Source organism: Eumetopias jubatus, unplaced genomic scaffold, assembly GCF_037043125.1.
Source record: "Eumetopias jubatus isolate StellerSeaLion01/CBP00866 unplaced genomic scaffold, mEumJub1_p1.0 scaffold_14, whole genome shotgun sequence".
Classification (NCBI taxonomy): Eukaryota; Metazoa; Chordata; class Mammalia; order Carnivora; family Otariidae; genus Eumetopias; species Eumetopias jubatus.
The window spans coordinates 36,418,044-36,439,149 of record NW_028274820.1 but is presented as its reverse complement, the minus strand read 5'-3'; the positions used below and the strand labels follow the sequence as shown (position 1 = coordinate 36,439,149).

The 21,106-nt window shown below is 38.3% G+C and overlaps 2 pseudogenes; one reads left to right on the top strand and one right to left on the bottom strand.

Moving 5' to 3' along the window:
- Positions 1–14,177: 14,177 nt before the first annotated feature.
- Positions 14,178–15,391, top strand: LOC114220041 (magnesium transporter NIPA2-like; annotated as a pseudogene).
- A 1,999-nt stretch (positions 15,392–17,390) lies between these two features.
- LOC114219743 (small ribosomal subunit protein uS17m pseudogene) lies at positions 17,391–17,850 on the bottom strand (annotated as a pseudogene).
- Between the last annotated feature and the right edge of the window lie 3,256 nt (positions 17,851–21,106).

The window sequence follows — 21,106 nt, the reverse complement described above, 5'->3', positions numbered from 1 at the left end:
TTTACTTGAAAACTCTAAACAAAGCTTCTAGAATCATAATAATTGTATGTCTGGCACCCATCTCATGCCCTTCCAAGTGTCCATTAACAAAGTGCTGCCTTCTGCAATCTAACAACCTCTCCTCTTTTTACTTTCTCCTCCTAACCTAAAGTGAACATTCAGGGATGGTTTCTTTTTTTTTTTTTTTTTAAGATTTTATTTATTTATTAGAGAGAGAGAATGAGAGATAGAGAGCATGAGAGGGAAGAGGGTCAGAGGGAGAAGCAGACTCCCCGCTGAGCAGGGAGCCCGATGTGGGACTCGATCCCGGGACTCCAGGATCATGACCTGAGCCGAAGGCAGTCGTTTAACCAACTGAGCCACCCAGGCGCCCAGGGATGGTTTCTTAAACTGAGCAGCTCACTTGCTCGATGGCCAATATCTTGAGGTTCAACTTCTAAATGATTTCCAAAGGGATCACCAGTCAATGGGGATAAGACATAAATGGCAGAAGTTTACAGAAGGTCCCTCCTTAACCCCAACCATGCCTAGGACCTTTTCCTCTCTTATATCCTGCACTTCCCCATAGCAGCTTTCTAGAATTAATCCCTTGACTTTTAATTTTACTTTTCTGCCCCTGATACAGGATTAAGCAAAGCAGACTCAGAGCCAGACTAGCTGAGGAAGAACACAAATGGTGAGATTTATGAATTAAATAAGAAGCAGGGAATATCCTGACAGGCCTGAAAAGAACCATGGAAAGTGATGGGTCCAAGGTGGACAGACACAACTCAGCAGAAGCCCTCACATTACATGCAGCCTGTGTGCATAGCTAGGTCCATTACTAGGCAGACATGAAAATCAAACGTTATTGTTAGCACAATTTGCTTCCTTTGTTTAAAGAAAAGTATATATGGAGTAATCAAACAGACCTGTGTTTGAGTTCAGGCTCCACAATTTTCTGTTTGAGACTGTAAGAGAATTACTCAACTTTTCCAGGTCTCGGTTTCCTCACATGTAAAATGGGTACATACCTCATAGGATGGTTATGAAGACCAAATGAGGTAATACAAGCAAAATGTTAGCATAGAGTTTAGAGTGAGTGCTCAATAAATTTAGTCATCACTATCATTATCATCAACATTATTATGATGCTTAAATTTCAAATTAGGGCAAGTAATTTCAAAAGAAAAATTTTAAACTAGTAAAGCATTCTCTGCTCAATTTTTTCTTCCAGGTTACTGAAAGCCTAAGATTTCTCTTGAAATATGTTGAGAATTACTTGAACATATATTTGGACTATTTCACATTTTGGGGGTCCTATTCACTAAACTGTGCCTACCATGAAGGACAACTGGTATCCCAATTCTGCTTGCCATTGTTCTGTGGGAAAGCAGCTAATATTTACACAGAATCCTCTTTTGTGTCATCTCATCTGGTCTGGCTATGAATGTATATTGCCTAATGTTGTTTTGGGGGGCAGTTAACTGATGCAATTTGGACTAGAAGCTCTAGAAGCTCTCCTAGGGCTAAAAACTAAGACATCTTACTTCTCTTGCAGCCCTTATGATGCAGAGCACAGAATAGGACACAAATAGGTGAGTAAGAAATGCATTTTACAACGTGTGAATTACATACATACTATTAGAAAGACTCTGGGCCATATTTTTTTAGATTTATTTATTTTAGAGAAAGAGAGCAAGCAAGCAGAGGGAGGGGCAGAGGGAGAGGAAGAGAGAGAATCTTCAGCAGACTCCCTGCTGAGCACAGAGCCCCACTTGGAGCTTAGTCTCATGGCCCTGAGATCATGACCTGAGCTGAAATCAAGAGTCAGATGCTTAACTGATGAAGCCACCCAGACACACCTCTTTTTTTTTAAGTAGGCTCCATGTTCAGCACGGAGCTCAACGCGGGGCCTGAACCCACAACCCCAAGATCAAGACTCAACTTAACATGAAGAGTTGGACGCCCAAATGACTGAGCCACCCAGGTGCCCCTGGGCCATGTTCCCGTAATAATGACTTCTACGGTGCCAAGAATAAACAAGGAATCCCAAGAACTCTGCTACTTTCACATGTAGCTCAGGGAAAAAAATCACAAAACTTTGGTGTCATGCAAATCTGAATATGAATCCTTCTCTACCAAATTAGTACAACCTCAGACAACTTAGCCACTCTGGAGCTGGATGATACGATCTATCTTACAAGGCTATGGCATCGAATGATTTGACATGTGTAAAGTAATAAGTATAGTGGGACACCTGGGTGGCTCAGTCATTGGGAGTCTGCCTCCAGCTCAGGTCATGATCTCAGGGTCCTGGTATAGAGCCCTGCATCGGGCTCTCCCTCTCCCACTCCCCCTACTTGTGTTCCCTCTCTCGCTGTCTCTCTGTCAAATAAATAAATAAAGAAAATCTTTAAAAAAAAAAAAGTAATTAGTATAGTGCCTGACACATATTAGGTGCTCAGCTAATTATAGGATTTTTTTTTAACCCCTTCCTCCCTTCTCCATAAGAAAACAAGACAGAATGAAAGACAAAGAAAATTATTCTTATGGGATGCAGTTCAAAAAGGACCATTCGGGGCACCTAGGTGGTGCAGTTGGTTGAGCATCTGACTCTGGTTTCTGCCAAGATTGCGGTCTTGGGGTAGTAAGATCGAGCCCTTGTGTGGAGCTCTGTACTCAGCGCAGAGTCTGCTTGTTATTCTCTCTCCCTCTGCCCCTCCTGCTTTTGCTCACACATGCACTCTCTCTCTCTCAAATGAATAAACAAATCTTTTTTTTTTTTTTTAAAGGACCATTCAGAAGGGAGAAGAGCCAAAATTATCTGCAGGATTATTTTAGAACAGGACATGGGTTCTCAATTCAGGAGAAATGAACTTTTTAAAGCCATGTAGCCTATCTTAAGGCACATTTTTTTTTTTTTGGATTTGCAAACATTTAAAAATTTTTGCTTTCACATTAAAAGCCAAGATTAAACTATTTTGAGTGCAGAGTTGGTTCCCTGAGTTATGGAGGGGGTCTATGCTTAATCTACGGCTCCATAAATATTAATGAAGGGCCCAGATACCAGATGATAACGGCAGTGGTGCTGGGCTAGTTCTCACGCCTTATGTTTGCACCCAGAGGGGCTGGCTGTGATTTCATATTTAAAGAACTGAGCTTCACGATATAACGTATCGGGCTGTCATTCTATTTCATGATGTCTTCCCACTACGGAACAATGAACTCTATGCAAACTCACAGGCATACACATACACATGCGCTGAAATCACTAAAAACCAACTGGTTCAATTTATACAACTGTTTATTTTGTGTCTGAGTTTCAGTTTTGCCAGTGAGACTACATTTTTTGCCTTCGTCTGATTATTTTGCTGATGTCTAAAAAGCCTAGGTATGGTGGTTTCTGTCCCTAATTTTCCCCAACCTACTCCAATGTGTTCCATACTTTTCTGTTACAATAACTCTTTCTCTACCTCTTCCCCCATCCACACATGACACTCTCAGTTCACCTATCTTCTGTTTATTCATAAGACTACGGACATGTTTCCTTAGCAACGGGCTAAGAACCTTTGAACCTCTATCTGCATGTGTCTTCATGGTATATGCCTTCACATGTGCATGGCCTGAATATTTATGCTGCCTGCTGCTGGTCAGTTTTCAGACTGAATGGGGATGAGACACCCACAGTGCCTCTGTCTTGCATTCACATTACACTGTCCAGAGGAATCACCTAGCTGTTCTGCAACTTAAACTCCAAAGCAAATCTAACATATATGCCTCCCTACAAACTACCCAAATATCACCATGCCCACACAGAATGATTAGCCTGAAATCACAAAATTACAACTGAAAATCACAAAGAAACTTGAAGAAATGACCACTTATATTACTTTTTAATAGCAAATAATAACTAAAACCCAGGAACCATAAAAGGACAATTAATTTGACAAAATAGTCATCTGACTATAGTATGACTTTTCCTTCTAAAAGAGTGTTACATAGTAATTAGATATTTTTTCTGTACTGTAGAAAGGCAGGAAATAAATATGTAAGCATTACTTAAAAAAAAACTACCATGGATGCATCCATGATACCTCCCATTAATACGACCTTTTAGAAGACAACATGAGAACACATAGCCACATTTCAAACACTCATAATCTTCTAATCAAATCCACTTCTAGAAATTTATCCTAAAGATGTCATAAAATATGTAAAGATGTACCCACAAGTACTTCATAATAATGAAAAAGAAACCATATAATTAACACCAAGAAGTCACTGGAGAGAATGACATAAAATACAGTTATGGGCATAGAAATTTGGCCATGACATGTTTCTAAACGAAAAAAGATTTCTGAAAGAACACTACATGTTTATTTATGTTTGTATCTGTGTGTATACATGCATAGCAAAAGTATCTAGAAAGACACTTATGAAAGTATTACATGGGTTATCACTGGGTGGTAAGATTAGAAGTTATTTTCACTTACTTTTTTATACCTTTTGCATTTTATTTTTAAAAATATGTATTTATTTATTTGAGACAAAGAGAGCACGAACAGGGGGAGGGGCAGAGGAAGAGGGTGTCCAAGTGGACTCTCGCTGGGTGGGGAGCCTGACTCAGGGCTCAATCCCTGGAGCCATGTGATCAGGACCCGATCTGAATCCAGAGTCAGACGCTTAACCGACTGAGCCATCCAGGTGCCCCTACCTTTTGCCTTTTATAAATTGCCTGGAAAGAGACTAAAAGTAAAACTATTTAAGTTTTGGGGGAAACATGTAATAATAGGGGATATACAAATATTAAAGCCAAATTGAAATATGTTAAAGTCAACCATCAAAATCTATACCACCGAATCTTGAGGACCTACTGTAGAGACTAAAATCCCCTCTGTGTTCATCCACGCCCAGGGACATGGTAAGGATTTGAGGGAATCATGTCTGTAGAAAAGACCTGGAGTTTTCCCATTTGTGTCACTCCACACACAGTCTTGTCTTCCTAGTGACTTCATATCTGTCACCTCCCTCCACCTTCCCCAATACTTATGGGCGGGCTGCTGGTGATTGACGGTCTCTCTATTATCAGAAAGATGAGCTGAGCTGTCAGGGGCAATGAAGGTGAAAAGGAAGAGTTCCACAAGGCAGATGATATCCAGGGAAGCATGCCCACATACCATATGCCTACCTCATCCAGAAAAGCATTTACTCATTAGTTCACATTCAGGTAAAACATTTAATATAGGTTAATTGGTGTTCTACTACAAAAAACAAAACAGGAACAGAAACTAAATCCAACCTTTGGTTTTTTTCTCTTTCTTCCCCCCCACCTCCCCAATCTCTCAATCTCTCTCTCTTTCTGGCAAATTTCAAACACCCTGTATAACCCAGCATATGGGCCAAGCCATCCCTGGAGAGAGATGCTTAGCCTTTCTGAGTGTCAGGTTGTCATATTTATACATAAAAGTTTTTTTCCCCTGCATTCTGGTCTTGGAAATGGACTAAGTCCATTTTGCACACTCCTGGCCACAAGCATGACCAGCATCCAATCTGTGCCTCCCAACCCTTCTACAGGCACCTTCAATCTGATGTGATCTGAATCAAAGTTATTTTCAATCTCCTTTGGGCTCAGACACTCTGCCAGGCATATGATGGGTCAGTTAAAGCTGCACCCAGAGCAGAGACAGAGCACACAGATTTTATTTAAAAGTAATGGCTACCCATTCAAGAGGTAATGTTGTCATCCTGGTCAGGCCCGAATCCAATCTGTGCTGGAGAACATGAAAGATCCCTGGCTACAACAAGGAATCATCACACACTAATAAAACCCAGTCAGGTACACTGCTATTTCTTGCCATTTTCTTTTTTCTCATATGAAAGCGGCCACCATTTCACACACATTTTGCAATGATAAAGGTAGTTCCATTACCATCCATCTTGTAGGAATGGAGGAGTATTTTATAACTCAGTTGAGACAACCGTGAAGTTACTTCTGCAAATCTCTCTCCACCCTAACTCTATCCATCTTACATGACATCTTTTTTTCTTTAAAAATAAGTATTATGTCTTTTTCTGTGTCACACAAACACACAAAGTCTGGACAAATGGCCAGGGAGTTGGGGACTCTGCTAAATTTTTAATTTTGAAAATGGAATTAGGAAACTCAAACCATGACTCTTTCAAAGCAATTTGGAGGCAAGCCATCACTAGATTAATGGGATGTAGTCAAAGCTACAACTCACTCAAAATAGTAGAAACCAGAGTTGGGCAGAGACCCTGCAGGCCCAAGTTTCTGGTATTTCCACCTCTCCTGGATCCTGAGAAGTCCAGTTCATTCGCTTTCAGACCTAGAGCATGATGGCCAGGGTTCATAGTGCTACTGTTTGTTGGTGCTATTGTTTATGTTTTTAACAATATAGCTACTAGTGAGGTTATTTTATGTTCTTTTCCCTCTGTGTGATTCTCACAAGACTCAGAGGTGAAAGGGAAATAATCAAATATGCAGTAACTACAAATGCTACTGGATTTTTACAGACTTCTTCTCTCCTTTCAGAGGGAGTTTCTATTACTTTCACCTCTCAGGTATATTCTAGTGTGTTGGAGAAATAAAGAGGCGAAAGAACAAATAGTGCTTACCACCAACTAACCCAGAGACAGTAATTGGCAACAACATTCACAGATATTAACCCACAGTGCTGAGCCACACAGAAATGAGTGAGATTAGTTCCATTTCAGTTATAATAACCACAGGAACCAGGTCCATGTGTTTAGATCTTAGTGGAAGCAGGAGACAGCAAAGCAAGTCTAGTTTCAATGATCATACAGGAATGGAGCCCTCCTCCCCAAAATCAAAATGAAACAATTGCCAGTGGTGGCCTGTCCTGGGTTCTAAGAGTTAGGAGGCAAAGAGTTTTGCAAAAAGAACCATAGGGAAGCAAAATGAAAATAAATTGCTCCAGTTCTAGGCATTCTTTGTGCCTGGGCACTGGTGCTCTTTTACACAATCCTCAGAAGAATAGATGATTGAAAAGCAAAACAAAATAGAACAAGTTAGAGGGCCATATTTGCATGGCCCTGAATGAAACAATTCAGGTCTCCCAAACTGGTGTCTATGGTGTAATAAAGGCTTTAGGAACTACCCTGTGTTATTTGCAGTTTTTTTTCTCTCTACAACTGAGGCAAACAGAAAAACCCAAGTTGTAACAGAATTTTCTAAATTAATATTACAATGAAAAGTAGAAATCAATATTGGGAACTTAAAAGAAATGTTTATTTAGTTTTTATACCACCCTAAAAACAAGCAAACCCTGAAGAAATCTGTTCACTTGGATTTGATTTGAGAATCTGAAATCTACCTTTTCCTACCTCTGCCAAGTTAATCCCATTCCTCCCCTTCACTCCCACTCACAGCCCTTTATGATTTCCTCCTTCCTTTACACCAAATGCAGAAGTAAACTGTGAAAAGCTGTTTAAGTACCCTTAACTTACTGAGAGAGGAAAGTATCTGACCGTTTTTTTATTCCATGATATTAAAGTAATTCATCTGAGTTTGCACTAATGACAGTAAATCTCTTGTGCTGACAAGCTGTGGTCAATTATCCTTTCTACAGCTTTTTAAATCCAAAGCACTAGGAAGTGCGTCAGTGTTGGAAACTTGTGGCTTGCTAATTCAAAGGAAACAGCCAACCAGCTTGGGCAGCCCTCTAGGTGTACTGCCCGTGTTCCTCACCCCTAAACGGCTCCCCTAGGAGCCTGCAAATGCTGGGGCACTGCCACTGGAATTTACATGGATGGAAGAAACGGTTTAAATCAAGTGGTGTGTTATTTATCTCTGTAATGAGTGGTTTAACAGTAACAATTAGGAAGGAAATTCTACAAGCCTGAACTCCAGTTACTTATTACTGCCACTGAAAGTCAATTAAAGTATCCAAGTAATTACAGGGATTGGGATCATCTGTCATCTGGTAAATCATATTAGAGGGAAGAAGTACTTGGTTTGTTTTGAAAGCGTGTGATCTAGTCTCCATCATGTTGGTTAATTTTCAGACAAGGGAGTGTGCAAGGGAACTTCCCCACATATCTGCAGATCTGATCACCTGGGAGAGCAACAGAAATATTCACTGGATTTCCATCCAGGCTTAGTGGCTGTGCAAAAGAGCGAGTCAGCCAACAGCTGGGTGTGGAGGGGCCCACTCTGCCCGACAAGACACCCAGGACAATGCTCTTCAACTTAAAATCTTCATGTGGCACCTTGTTCTTTCTTGTGCTCGTGCTACACCAAGACCTTGTTCTCTTGCCTCCTTCAGGCCCACACTGCTCCCCCTCCATCCCCAATACCTCCTTCAGTCATCTTAATCAGCTCACTGTGTCTCAAACACTACCACTAGGATGTAAACCACTTCTGTGCCTTTTCTCTACCTGCTACATTAGATGCATCTTTCTCCTCTCTTCTGTCTGTCCAAACCCTCTTCACCCTTCAAAGCTCAGCCAGAGTCCTTACTCCTTCTTCATGTGGAATCCAATATGAAACCTCTCCTCTTATGAATTACGTATGGAATTCTAAGCTTATTGTTCAATGGTCCTCAGACTGTGAACACCTAGCAGAGGCCACAGCTTGGATCTTCACTTCTCACACAGCATCTGGGATACATTTACACTCCCAAAGTGGTAATCCCTGGTCCTTCGTTCCTGAGGTTGCTGAGTTTAGCCTCAGGTTTGGTGAAATGGCCAGGCCCAGCTGGCATTCCTTCATTTGTCCATCCTTCCTTCATTCAGCAGCATGCTTTGAAGGGCTGTTTAGAGCAGGACACCAGAACTATGGCTTTTAAGTTTGAATGCAGTGCTTCCTTTCCCACCACACTGCCTCAATGGGAAACTGCGTTTGCTCACACCACACTGCAAAAATCAAGGAGTCAATTCTCATCATTCCTTCCTTGCCCAACACTTGCAGGAAAAGGGTCATAAAAACACAAATATATATAGAAAAATGAGCTCTCTCTCCCCTGTGGTTCCACACGGCTCTCCTCAGAGCATTCTTAGTCCAAACCAAGGAGACAAAGAGAGGAAAATATTTTCAAATGATCTCCCAAATGACTTCAGGGCTTACACAGGGTTCAAATTTGGTTGAAGGGATGGGCAAAACTTGGGTAAGCCAGCTATGCTAGGGTCAGCCAGACTCTGGGGTCAGTCGGCCATGTTTGGGTTGAGTCAAGAACACTTGCTGTTCTTCACATCCCAAGACAGATACTGGAATTTTAACTTTCCTTCCTGTAGCCTCTTTCTGTTTTAAAAGTTTATTTCATCTTGGAGTAAGACTCCCCAGAGGATCTATTTTCTCATTCTCCCCTTTCATGGCATGTCCTTCAGTAGCTCCTATTCAGCACCTGTGGTGTTTAGATTTCAAAATTCCACTAGCACTTGCCCCCAACATGTTGTTGTGTAAAAATGAACATACTGCATATATCCAGGGAAACTCACCAGGAGGAATCAAGAAATCTGAACAATGGGAAAATCCATCAAATATTTTCTTTAAAGTTTTTATTTTCTATAGGAAATATTGCCCACAACAAAGCATTGAAAATAGAATGCTCTTGGACATCAAACATAAAGGCAAGACTGATAAGTCCAACAGCATCAAATCATATCAAAGGACTGCTTAAAACTCTTCAATGACTCAACTTCTCGGACACTCATCAGCACAGTGTACTGAAACTATCCTACTTGCCTTGCAACATCCACATCACCAACGATTACAGCATGTAAGTTCAGCACAGACCAGGATTGTGCTGTCTCTCCTCATTGGCTAGCATGGTGTCTGACACAGTGTGCCCTTAGTAAATTTGGTCATTAGTGGGTTATATAAATACTATGTGCTAGGTGTAGAGATTTTAAAATACTAAGATACACAGTTCCCATCTTCAAGAAGTTCAAACCCTGGCAATGTGATTCCCAAACCTGAGTGAGCATCAGAGTTATTCAGGATGCTATAAAACTGCAGAAATCCATGCCTTGACTCCAGAGATTCTAATTCAGTAGGTCTGGGCAGGGCCCCAGAATTCTGTATTTTTAATATGCTTCCAAGACACCTCTCATGATCAGACAAATTGGGAACCCTTGATCTAGTGGTAGATAATAAAGTCTTATGTTTTTACATCTCTTTTCCTACATATGAAGTATTTTCCATTATCTCACTTGATTCTTACTCTCTGAACCCAGAAGTTTACAAATGAGGACATGAAGCCCAGAAAGTTCAGAAACTGGCAAACTCAGAGCCTGGATGTGAACCCAGGATTCGCATCAACAAACTCATCAGTGTTTCCTTCTTACCAACTCTCTCTTGAGAGGAATGATCCAGGTTAACTCTGTCAGGTAAAGAGCAACAAATCTTAGGTCAATGAACAGTCAATATGGCCAGATCTCTTCTTAAGTTTTTTGGAAGAAACAGAGTAAGAGAAAAATATTGCCTTTGCCACCTACTCATCCATCCCTGAGAATGACACCAGGGAACAGAATTGATTATGGGGACAGACCCTCTCAGTGATGGTAAGTAATGAACATTATTTCCTCATAGGTGTGTTTTACATGGAAAATAAACAAATCAACTGACAAAGTTAATCCTAATGAGTGGAATAAGCTTGGTTCATACTCCAAAAGGTCCCTTGGTAGGGACAACATGGTGAACTAAACAGCAAACCAAATGCAATCCTGTAACTGAACATGGCTCAGGAACTCAGTCCTCTTGTTCTTCTCTGGATTGTTACCTAGCCCACTTCACTTCACTCTACCGTCTGCAGTGTGGTTGAGATAACCCATTAGATTTATCCCACTATTATCATATGATCCAATATGACATTAACAATGCATTTGACAGTAGAAAGATGAAAGTTCCAGCTGTCTTTCTGGATTAGAAATAACAAGTTTCATTTTGCAATTGTAAGCTTCGAGAGAACAATGTCAGCAAAAGGTGCTTCCATTAGCACTGGGTGTTAAATGAAAACAACGAATTGTGGATCACTACATCAAAAACTAATGATGTATCGTATGGTGACTAACATAACATAATAAAATAAAATTAAAAAAAAAACCAAAAGGTGCTTCTATTGTCTATGCTGGTACACAACCTGAAGCTTTTCCCTGCCACTTCCCTACCAAGAAAAAGCCAAGGGGTTAAATAGTGTGGACCTTAATTTACCCCCTCATTCAGAAAGAATGTGGTCCTTTTGGTCTCTGTCTACATGTGAAGCAAAGCTCTATAAAGCATACAGAGGACTTGTACTGACCACACACACACATACCACACACACGTGGGCATGGGGAAACAAGTCTCTAGAAAAATAAGAAGCAAATGATCTCCTTTCAATTCTTCTTGAAAGTGTTTCTGAGAGGAGGAGCATCTCATGAAGATTTTTTGTTGTTTTTTTCCTCTCAGAGACAACTTTCTTTTATGTGATGGCACCAAGCATTACTTCAGGAAGTTGAGGGGAGAGAGAAAAGGAAAAGACTATCAAGTGTACCTAGACGTTTGTCAAGCATAGATACTCAATAAAAATGACCAATGGCCCTTATTTCCTTATACTCACAATGAGAAATGAACAACTCTGAAAGCAGTGTCCTAAAGAAAGTATTCTGTGATGATTCTCCATTTACTGTCTCCTGGGCTGGGATTTTCTAGCCTAAGCATATTAAAATCAGACCCTACTGGACCCACTGAGTTATACACATAAATATACAAATTCAGACCACATTTTTTTTTCTTAAGAAGGCTCCACACCCAGTGTGTAGCCCAACGCAGGGCTTGAAGTCATGATCCTCAGATCAAGACCTGAGCTGAGATCAAGAGTTGGACACTTAATCAGTTGAGCCACCGAGGTGTCCTCAGACCATTTTTTAAGTAATCAGTTTGAGAGGCTACATGCTTGGTGAAAATCCTTCTCCTTTTATTTATTTTTTTTTCATTTATTCATTAAAGTATTAAGAGAAATTAAGAAAACAATTCCCTTTACAATTGCAACAAAAAGAATAAAATACCTATAAATAAACTTAATCAAGGAGGTGAAAGACCTGTACTCTGAAAACTATAAAACAGTGATATTAAAAATATAATAATGATATAAAAAATTGAAGATGACACAAACAAATGGAAAGATATATTCATGGATTGGAAGAGTTAATACTGTTAAGATGTCCATACTACCCAAAGTAATCTACACATTCAGTGAAATCCCTATCAAAATACCAATAGCATTTTTTCACAGAACTAGAAAAAATAATTCCAAAATTTGTATGGAATCATAAAAAACGTCAAATACTCAAAGCAACTCAAAGCCAGAGGTATCATAATTCTAGATTTCAAGATTTACTACATAGCAATAATGATCAAAACAGTATGGCAGTGGTACAAAAACAGACACATAAATCAATGGAACAGAATAAAGAGCCCAGAAATAAACCCACAGTTATATGGTCAATTAATCTACGACAAAGGAGGCAAGAATAAACAATGGGGAAAAGACAGTCTCGTCAATAAATGGTGCTGGGAAAACTAGACAGCTACATGCAAAAGAATGAAACTGGACCACTTTCCTACACCATACACAAAAATGAACTACAAATGGATTAAAGACCTAAATGTGAGACCTGAAACCATAAAACTCCTAGAAGAAAACATAGGAAGTAACCTCTCTGAGATAGGCCTTAGCAAAATTTTCCTAAATATGTCTCCTCAAGCAAGGGAAACAGAAGCAAGAATAAACTATTGGGAGGGACTACCTTAAAAAAAAAAAAAGCTTTTGCAAACAAAAGTAACCATCCACAAAATGAAAAGGCAATTTACTGAATGGGAGAGGATATTTGCAAATGATGTATCTGATAAGAAGTTAATATCCAAAATATATAAAGAACTTAAACAACTCAACACCAAAAAATCAAATTTGATTAAAAAATGGGCAGAAGATCTGAACATTTTTCTAGAGAAGCTATGCAAATAAGCAACAGATACATGAAAAGATGCTCAACATTGCTAATCATCAGGGAAATGCAAATCAAAAACACAATGAGATGGCATGTTATTCCTGTCAGACTAGTATCAAAAAGACAAGAAATAACAAGTGTCAGTGAGAATGTGGAGAAAAAGAAACCTTGGTGCACTGTTGATGGGAATGTAAATTAATGCCACTGTGAAAATCAGTATGGCACTTCCTCAAAAAATTAAAAGTAGAAATACCATACGATCTAGTAGTTCTACTGCTGGATATTTACCCAAAGAAAACCAAAACACTAATTTGAAAAGATATATGCACCCCTGTGTTTACTGCAGCATTATTTACAATAGGTAATATATGGAAGAAACCTAAATGTCCATCGATAGATGACTGGATAAAGAAGATGTGGTATATATGTAAATGGAATATTACTAAGCTCTAAAAAAAAAAATGAGATCTTGCCTTTTGTGACAACATGGATGGACTTAGTGGTATTATGCTAAGTGAAATAAGTCAGAGAGAAAGACAAACACCATACTTCATTTATATGTGGAGTCTAAAAAACAAAACAAATGAACAAACAAAAAAAGCACAAACAGACCCATAAAGATAGAGAACAAACTGGTAGTTGCCAGAGGGTAGAGTGGTTGGAGGATGGGCAAATTGGGTGAAGGGGAGTAGGAGATACAGGCTTCCAGTTATGCAATGAGTAAGTCATGGGGATGAAAGGTACAGCACAGGGAATATAGTCGTTTGTATTGTAGCAGCATTGTATGGTGACCGATGTAGCTACAATTGTGGTAAGCATAGTAGAACATAAAGAGATGTCAAGTCACTATACTGTAGACCTGAAACAAATGTAACAGTGTCTCAACTGTAATTTAAAAAGTATACTTGATATAGATATAGATATATTGCTGATATCTATTATTACAGGTCCAGAATTAGGTGCCACTAAGACAGGATCTCATCATAGCAGTGGCAGCAAAAGTGGTCAAGGATCATCCTAGAAGGGACAGCTTGGCACTTCTCCATGGAGAGGAGCCCAGCAGCAGCCTTGGCCATGCCTACTTCCCACAGGACATAGATGAAAACAGGGGCATGAAGAGGCTGTGGTGGTGCCTAAAGCCTGTATGGGAATGTGAAAGTCTGATTTGAAGACTGAACCACATTCTTTCCAGTATCAACAGTTTTTCTTCCTTTATGATCAATGTGATGCACAGGAGCTGCTTTAGGAGCAAATGCTATATCCAGAAGCATGTATTATATGATTTTTATATGAGTCTGGGATTGTCTATGAGCATCAATATTTTTATTAGAGAAAACTTCATTTTGAAATAAAACTAACAAAAACAAGTTCTCCTGCAACTTACTAGAAGAGGATCTATGAAAGCAGATCAACATGGCCATGCAAATCTTTTTGTTTTGTTTTGTTTTTATTTTGAAAATATTTTTGAGTACATATATAATGTAACACAATGTTACATTAGTTTCAGGTGTACAACACAGTGATTCAACAAGTTTATACATTATGTATGCTCACCACATTCGGGCCACCATCCATCGGGGTACAATGCTATTACAGTATCACTGACTATAAAGAAAGGTTGTGGGCTGGACTGCTCTCAATGGGAGCTAGTGAGATTGCCAACTGGGCTGCTTATGCATTTGAGCCAGTCACCTTAGGGCCTCCATTAGGAACTCTTGTTGTCCTTGTTAAGATCTACAGTTACGGTCACTCATGCTCCAAACGAAGAGGGCACAGAGATATTAAATAATGTCTCGCAAACAAGGTGATCCATATTTTGGGGTTTCTGCAATACTTGTCATTGTAGTATTCTTATTAATCTTTGTGTTAGAACCTCACCATGGAAACTAATATTCTTGTTACATAACCATCTACTCTGTAAATGGAGTGCCTTCAGTCAGCTATGTTAAAGGCCTAGTCATTGCTTTAAAGAATACTCTTCTGGAAAGCCTCAGCTGAGACATACCTTGGCCTGGATTCTGCTGCTAAACCTTATAATCTATGAAGGCACACAGATTATCTAAACAGGGCCCTGAACATACTGAACCCTTCTACATAGTGACCCCAAATGGTTTAAGTATTCTTTTTAGTGTCAGTTTTAACTTGCTCAGCTCTTCTTTTTAAAGAGGGGCAAGATATGCCTGTTAATGAGATCACTGGTACCTTGAGTGCCTTCCTTAAAATCATTGTGGGGATGCCAAGATTGCATGCCTTTAAACATATCCATTTAGTCTAGCAAGATGCCATGTCTTTCTGATAAGATGAAAAAATAATGAATATAATATTTCTAATATCCCTAATATTTTCAACAGCAATGAATAAAGTTTAACTTGGAAAACTGAACAGCTAACTAACTGGTGGCAGTATGTCCCAAAGAAATGGAAATCTAACAGTTTTTTGAGAAACAAATTTAATTAAAACATTATTCTGTAATTCTGCTACAAAATGAGTTTGAATTTCGGAACAGATCTGAAAGTAACATTGTTCTCTTAAATAATATTCTCTAGAGAAAAACCATTTTTTAAACTTTTTTTTTTTAAAGATTTTATTTATTTATTCATGAGAGAGAGAGGCAGAGGGAGAAGCAGGCTCCCAAGGAGCAGGGAGCCCGATGCGGGACTCGATCCCAGGACCCTGGGATCATGACCTGAGCTGAAGGCAGATGCTTAACCATCTGAGCCACCCAGGTGCCCTAGAGAAAAACCATTTTTAAGATTTCCGTAATTTGGATCAAGAAAAATTAATTTTCTTATTTTTAAATTATGGCCGTTAACGGAAATGACCTTAGAATGTGGCTGGCTTCTATTTTTATTAACATGGTATTATTGTATATGTATCTTAGGCCTTGATTTCTCCATGAAGAACTAATGTATTAATTTCAAACGTAAAAAAAAATAAAATCTTATTTCTTTATTGTCAAAGTTAAAAAGACATGTCCTTGTACCAGGATACTGGTAAAGCAACCTACTAGTCAAATAAGAGTAGAATTTTTTTCAAAATAGTTATAAATATTTGTTTGGGGAAATTAATTTGTGGGGATTTTGAAAACAGGCTGATATGATGTGGAACCAGATCTGGTAGACAGAGTAGATTATAAAGTTTGTAATAACATTTTGGGTGATTTATAACTATAGTGAAGAGATCAATTTTCCTTCTGGCTCAGACATGACTCTACTAAAGAGAAATTCTGAAAATGTTTGGAGAAAGGGCCGTACCAGCAGAAGACACAAAATGTGTGTCCTTATGCATGACTGCCCAGATGTTTACAAATAATCAATTCAAGAACAGAATGGGAAAGGTCATGTTTAAAATCTCTGATGTTTACTATATCTGATTATCAAAGTTGAGAAGTTTTATTTTTTAAGAAAATAAAAACACCTTTTTTCTTTTTTGCAGACAATACCAGAGTTAAATTATTCTAAGTTCATATCTTAGGCAAATAATCTTAAGTGCTTTTTATTTTCCAGGTTTAAAAAAATTTATATCCCACACACCCAACATTCCTTTCTATGCCTAAGAGATTAATTTCTCACCACTCTGGGTGATCTCAGCAAAGTTATTCCAGGGTTAATCTAAAATTTTAATGGCAGCAATATATGATATGGGAACACTGGTATATACAGGCTACAATTAAGAACTATTTTCTTTATACACAAGTAACTGAGCTGTCCATTAAAAACTTTAAAAAAGCATGGAAATTTGAAAAAGTCTTTGATTTAAAAGAAGTTGATGTCCTCATTATTAGTACATTATTTGACATCAAAAGAAACTCTGAATATATCCATTTTTACAACTTTATTGTGTAAGCTGCATATACTTAAGTATATAATTTAATAAATGTTGTCAAAAGTAAACATCCACGAAATCATCATCACAATCAGTATAATGAACACAATCATCACTCCCAAGTTTCCTCAGGTCCATTTATAATTCCTCCCTCCTCAGACAACCCACTAACTTGCTTTCAGTCATGACAGTTCTGTTTATAAAGGATTTTATAGAAAGGGATCTCTACTCTTTCATCTGGCTTCTTTCAGTTAGTATAATTATTTTGAGATTCATCCATGTTATTGCATGTATCAATATTTTATCCCTTTTTATTACAGATAATTCTATTTTTTCCAATTTATTTCAGATATTTATTATGTTGATGTATGTTCCCTCTAAACCTACTTTGTTGTGGGTTTTTATCATGAAATGTACTTTGTCAGATTTTTTTCTGCATCTATTGAAATGATCATATAGTTTTTTTTTACCTTAAACTTTTATGAGAATTTAACAAGGCCTTTACTTCATTTACTTTTAGCTATTCCATAAATACTGGAAGAGAAATTACACTTTGTAATGAAACTTAGAAAAATTTCATTTTTCCATAAAGCAAACTTATAAATCTTTCCCTTTGGCTCCTTCTTCCAATCCTCCTTCACTGTGCTGAAGAGCTATTGAGTTCTTCCAGATTTTTGGTTAGGCAGGTGGTTTCCAAGCTGACTGGGCTTTCCAGGTAGGTAGTTCCTGCACAGGGTTTTCCAGTCACTGGGTCTATAACCTGTCCAACTTTGAAAATGATCTCGGCCAGTTCATTTTTCACGTGCTTTGTTCGTGGAACAGGTAGAGCTTTGAGAAGCACAATATCCCCAACTGTGCACTGCTGAAGAGCATTGTGAGCAGAGTAGGTTTCATGCTTATTAAAATACTTTAATAAATAAGGATCCAAAACAAGCCTGGTCACTCTCACTTTAGCTGTTTTTTTGCATTGCTGTTCCAATCACCTTCCCCACAATCCATTTGGCAGGGACGGATGAATGAACTACTGACATTATGTGGCTTTGGTCACCTCGCCTCCAGGTTCTCACGGGGGTGGCGTCTTGCTCCTCCAAATTCACCCACTGCAACTGCAGGGCTCGACCCATGCTCACCCTCCAGCTCTGTTTTCCTGGCGCATGTAGTCCGGATTGATCATATAGTTTTTATCCTTTCTCTTATTGATGTGATACATCATACTGATTGATTTGTGACTATCGAACCACCCTTGCATACTGGGAATAAATCCTACTTGATCATGGTGAATGACTTCTTTAAGGTATTGTTGGATTCAGTTTCCTAATATTTTGTTGAAGATTGTTCATCAGAAATATTGACTTGTAGTTCTCTTTTCTTGTAGTATCTTTATCTGGTTTTGGTATCAGGGTAATGCTGGCCTCATAGAATGAGTTTGGAAGCTTTCCTTCCTCTTCTATATTTTGGACTAGTTTGAAAAGAACAGGTATTAACTCTTATTTAAGTGTTTTGTAGAATTCACCTAAGAAGCCATCTGGTCCTAGACATTTGTTTGTTGGGAGTTTTTTGATTACTGAATCAATTTCATTGTTGGTAATTAGTCTGTTCAAATGTTCTATATCTTCCTTACTCAGTTTTGGGAGGTTATATGTTTCTAGAAATTATCCATTTCTTCTAGGTTGTCCAATTTGTTGGCATATAATTTTTCATAATATTCTCATAATTGTTTGTATTTCTGTAGTGTTGCTTGTTATTTCCCCTCTCTCATTTGTGATTTTGTTTGAGTCCTTTCTCTTTTTTCCTTGATGAGTCTAGCTAGAGGTTTATCAATTTTCTTGATTTTTTTTTTCAAAGAACCAGCCCCTGGTTTCATTGATCTGTTCTATTGTATTTGTCATCTTTCCCGATTTTTTCTTGTGGTTGATTTCCAGTTTCATAGCATTGTAGTTGTTAAAGATACATGGTATGAATTCATTCCTTTTGAATTTGTTGAGATTTGTTCTGTGGCCTAATATGTGATGTATTCTGGAGAATGTTCCATGTGCACTTAAAAAGAATGTGCATTCTGCTGTTTTAGGATGGAATGTTGCAAATATATCTATTAGATCCATCTGGTCCAATGTGTCATTCAAAGCCACTATTTCCTTGTTAATTTTCTGCCTGGATGATCCATCCATTGATGTAAAGGGAGTTTTAATGTCCCCTACTATTATTGTATTACTATTGATTACTTCCTTTATTTTTCTTATTAGCTGCTTTGTGTATTTGAGTGCTTCCACGTTGGGTGCACAAATATTTACAAATGTTGTATCTCCTTGTTGGATTGTTCCATTTATGATTATATGGCGTCCTTCTTTGTCTCTTGCTACAGTCTTTGTTTTAAAGTCTCTAAATAAGTAATTTAAGAACTTTAAATAAATAAATATTGCTTCCTATGTAAATAAATAAATATTGCTACCCAGGCTTTTCACTTCCATTTGTCTGATGGATGCTTTTTCATTGCGTCACTTTCAATCTGCATGTGTCTTTAGGTGTGAAATGAGTCTCCTGTAGGCAGCATATAGACAGGTCTTGCTTTTGTATTAATTCCTTCACCCTATGTCTTTTGATTGGAATGTTTAGTCCATTTATATGCAAAGTAATTGTTGATAGGTATGTATTTATTGCCATTTTGTTACTTGTTTTACGGCTACATTTATAGTTCTCTGTTCCTTTATTCTTTTGCTCCCTTCTCTCATAGTTTGCTGGCTTTCTTTAGCAATATACTTGAATTCCTTTCTCTTTATTTTTTGCATTTCTATCACTGTTTTTTGATTTGTGCTTACCATTAGGTTTGTATACAACATCACATCTTACACATATAGCAATCTATATTAAGTTGATGGTCACTTAAGTTTGAACCCATTCTTTAGTTTTCTCCCTCCACATTTTAGGTATATGGTGTCATAATTTATATCCTTTCATTTTGTGAATCCCTGGACTGATTTTTATAGATATATTTCATTTTACTGCTTTTGTGTTTCCTACTTTTCTTACTGCTGCTTATGGTCTTTCCTTTCCATTGAAAGAATCCCTTTTAACATTTCTTGCAGGGGTGGTTTAGTGGTCATGAATTCCTTTAACTTTCATTTATAGAAACTCTTTATCTCTCTTTCTATTCTGAATGCAAGCCTTGCTGGATAGAGTATTCTTGTCAGCACGTTTTTTTTTCTTTCAGCATTTGAATAGATCATGCCATACTCTTCTGGCCTCCAGAGTTTCTGCTGAAAAATCAGCCGATAGTCTTATGGGGTTTCCTTTGTATGTAACTGTTTTCTCTTGCTGCTTTTAAAATTATCTCTTTATCACTACTTTTTGCCATTTAAACTATTATGTGTCTTGGTGTGGACCTCCTTGGTTTGATTTTGTTGGATCCCTATGCCTCCTGGAGCTGGATATCTGCTTCGTTTCCCAGATTCAGGAAGTTTTCAGCTATTATTTCTTCAAAAACATTTTCTGCTCCCTTTTCTCTCTCTTCTCCTTCGAGATCCCTATCATGCAAATGTTATTATGCTTGGTGGTGCCACTGAGTTCTCTTAATCTATTCTCATTATTTTTTCTCTCTCCTGTTCAGCTTGGTTGCTTTTCATTACTCTGTCCTCCAGGTCACTGATCCATTCTCCTGCTTCCTCTAGTCTACTATTTATTCCCTCCAGTGTAATTTTAATTTCAGTTATAGAGTTATTTAACTCTGGTTCCTTCTGGTGTTTCTATCTCTTTGTTGAGGGTCTCACTGAGGTCCTCCACTCTTCTCAAGTCCAGTGAATATCTTTATGACCATTACTTTAAATTTTTTATCAGGCATATTACTTATATTTTAGTTAGCTCTCTTGCTGTAGTTTTGTCCTTTCATTTACGACATATTCTTGTATCTCCTCATTTTGTCTAATTCTCTATTTCTATGTGTAGGAAAGTCAACTTGATCTCCTACTCTTAAAAGTAATGGCCTTATGAAGAAGAGGCCCTGTAATGTCCTGCAGCACAATGTTCCCTGTTCACTAGAACCTGGCACTTCAGGGGTATCTCCTATGTATGTTGCACCCTACTATATGCACCCTACTATTGTGGCTGAACTGTATTTGTCTTCAGTCCAGTCATCTGCAATGTCTCTTTGCCTGCTGTAGGCAGTTTTGCTCCCTATGTCATTATGGACCAGTCTGGGGCTGCCTCGGGCTTGAGTTGAGTCAGATCAGGCATTTGCCAGAAGTGCAATAGCACCAAATTGCAGGATGCTCTCCCTCTGTTGTCCCCTGAGAAGCTTTCACTGACAGTCAGGACCTGCAGTTCTGGCCCTTGTTGG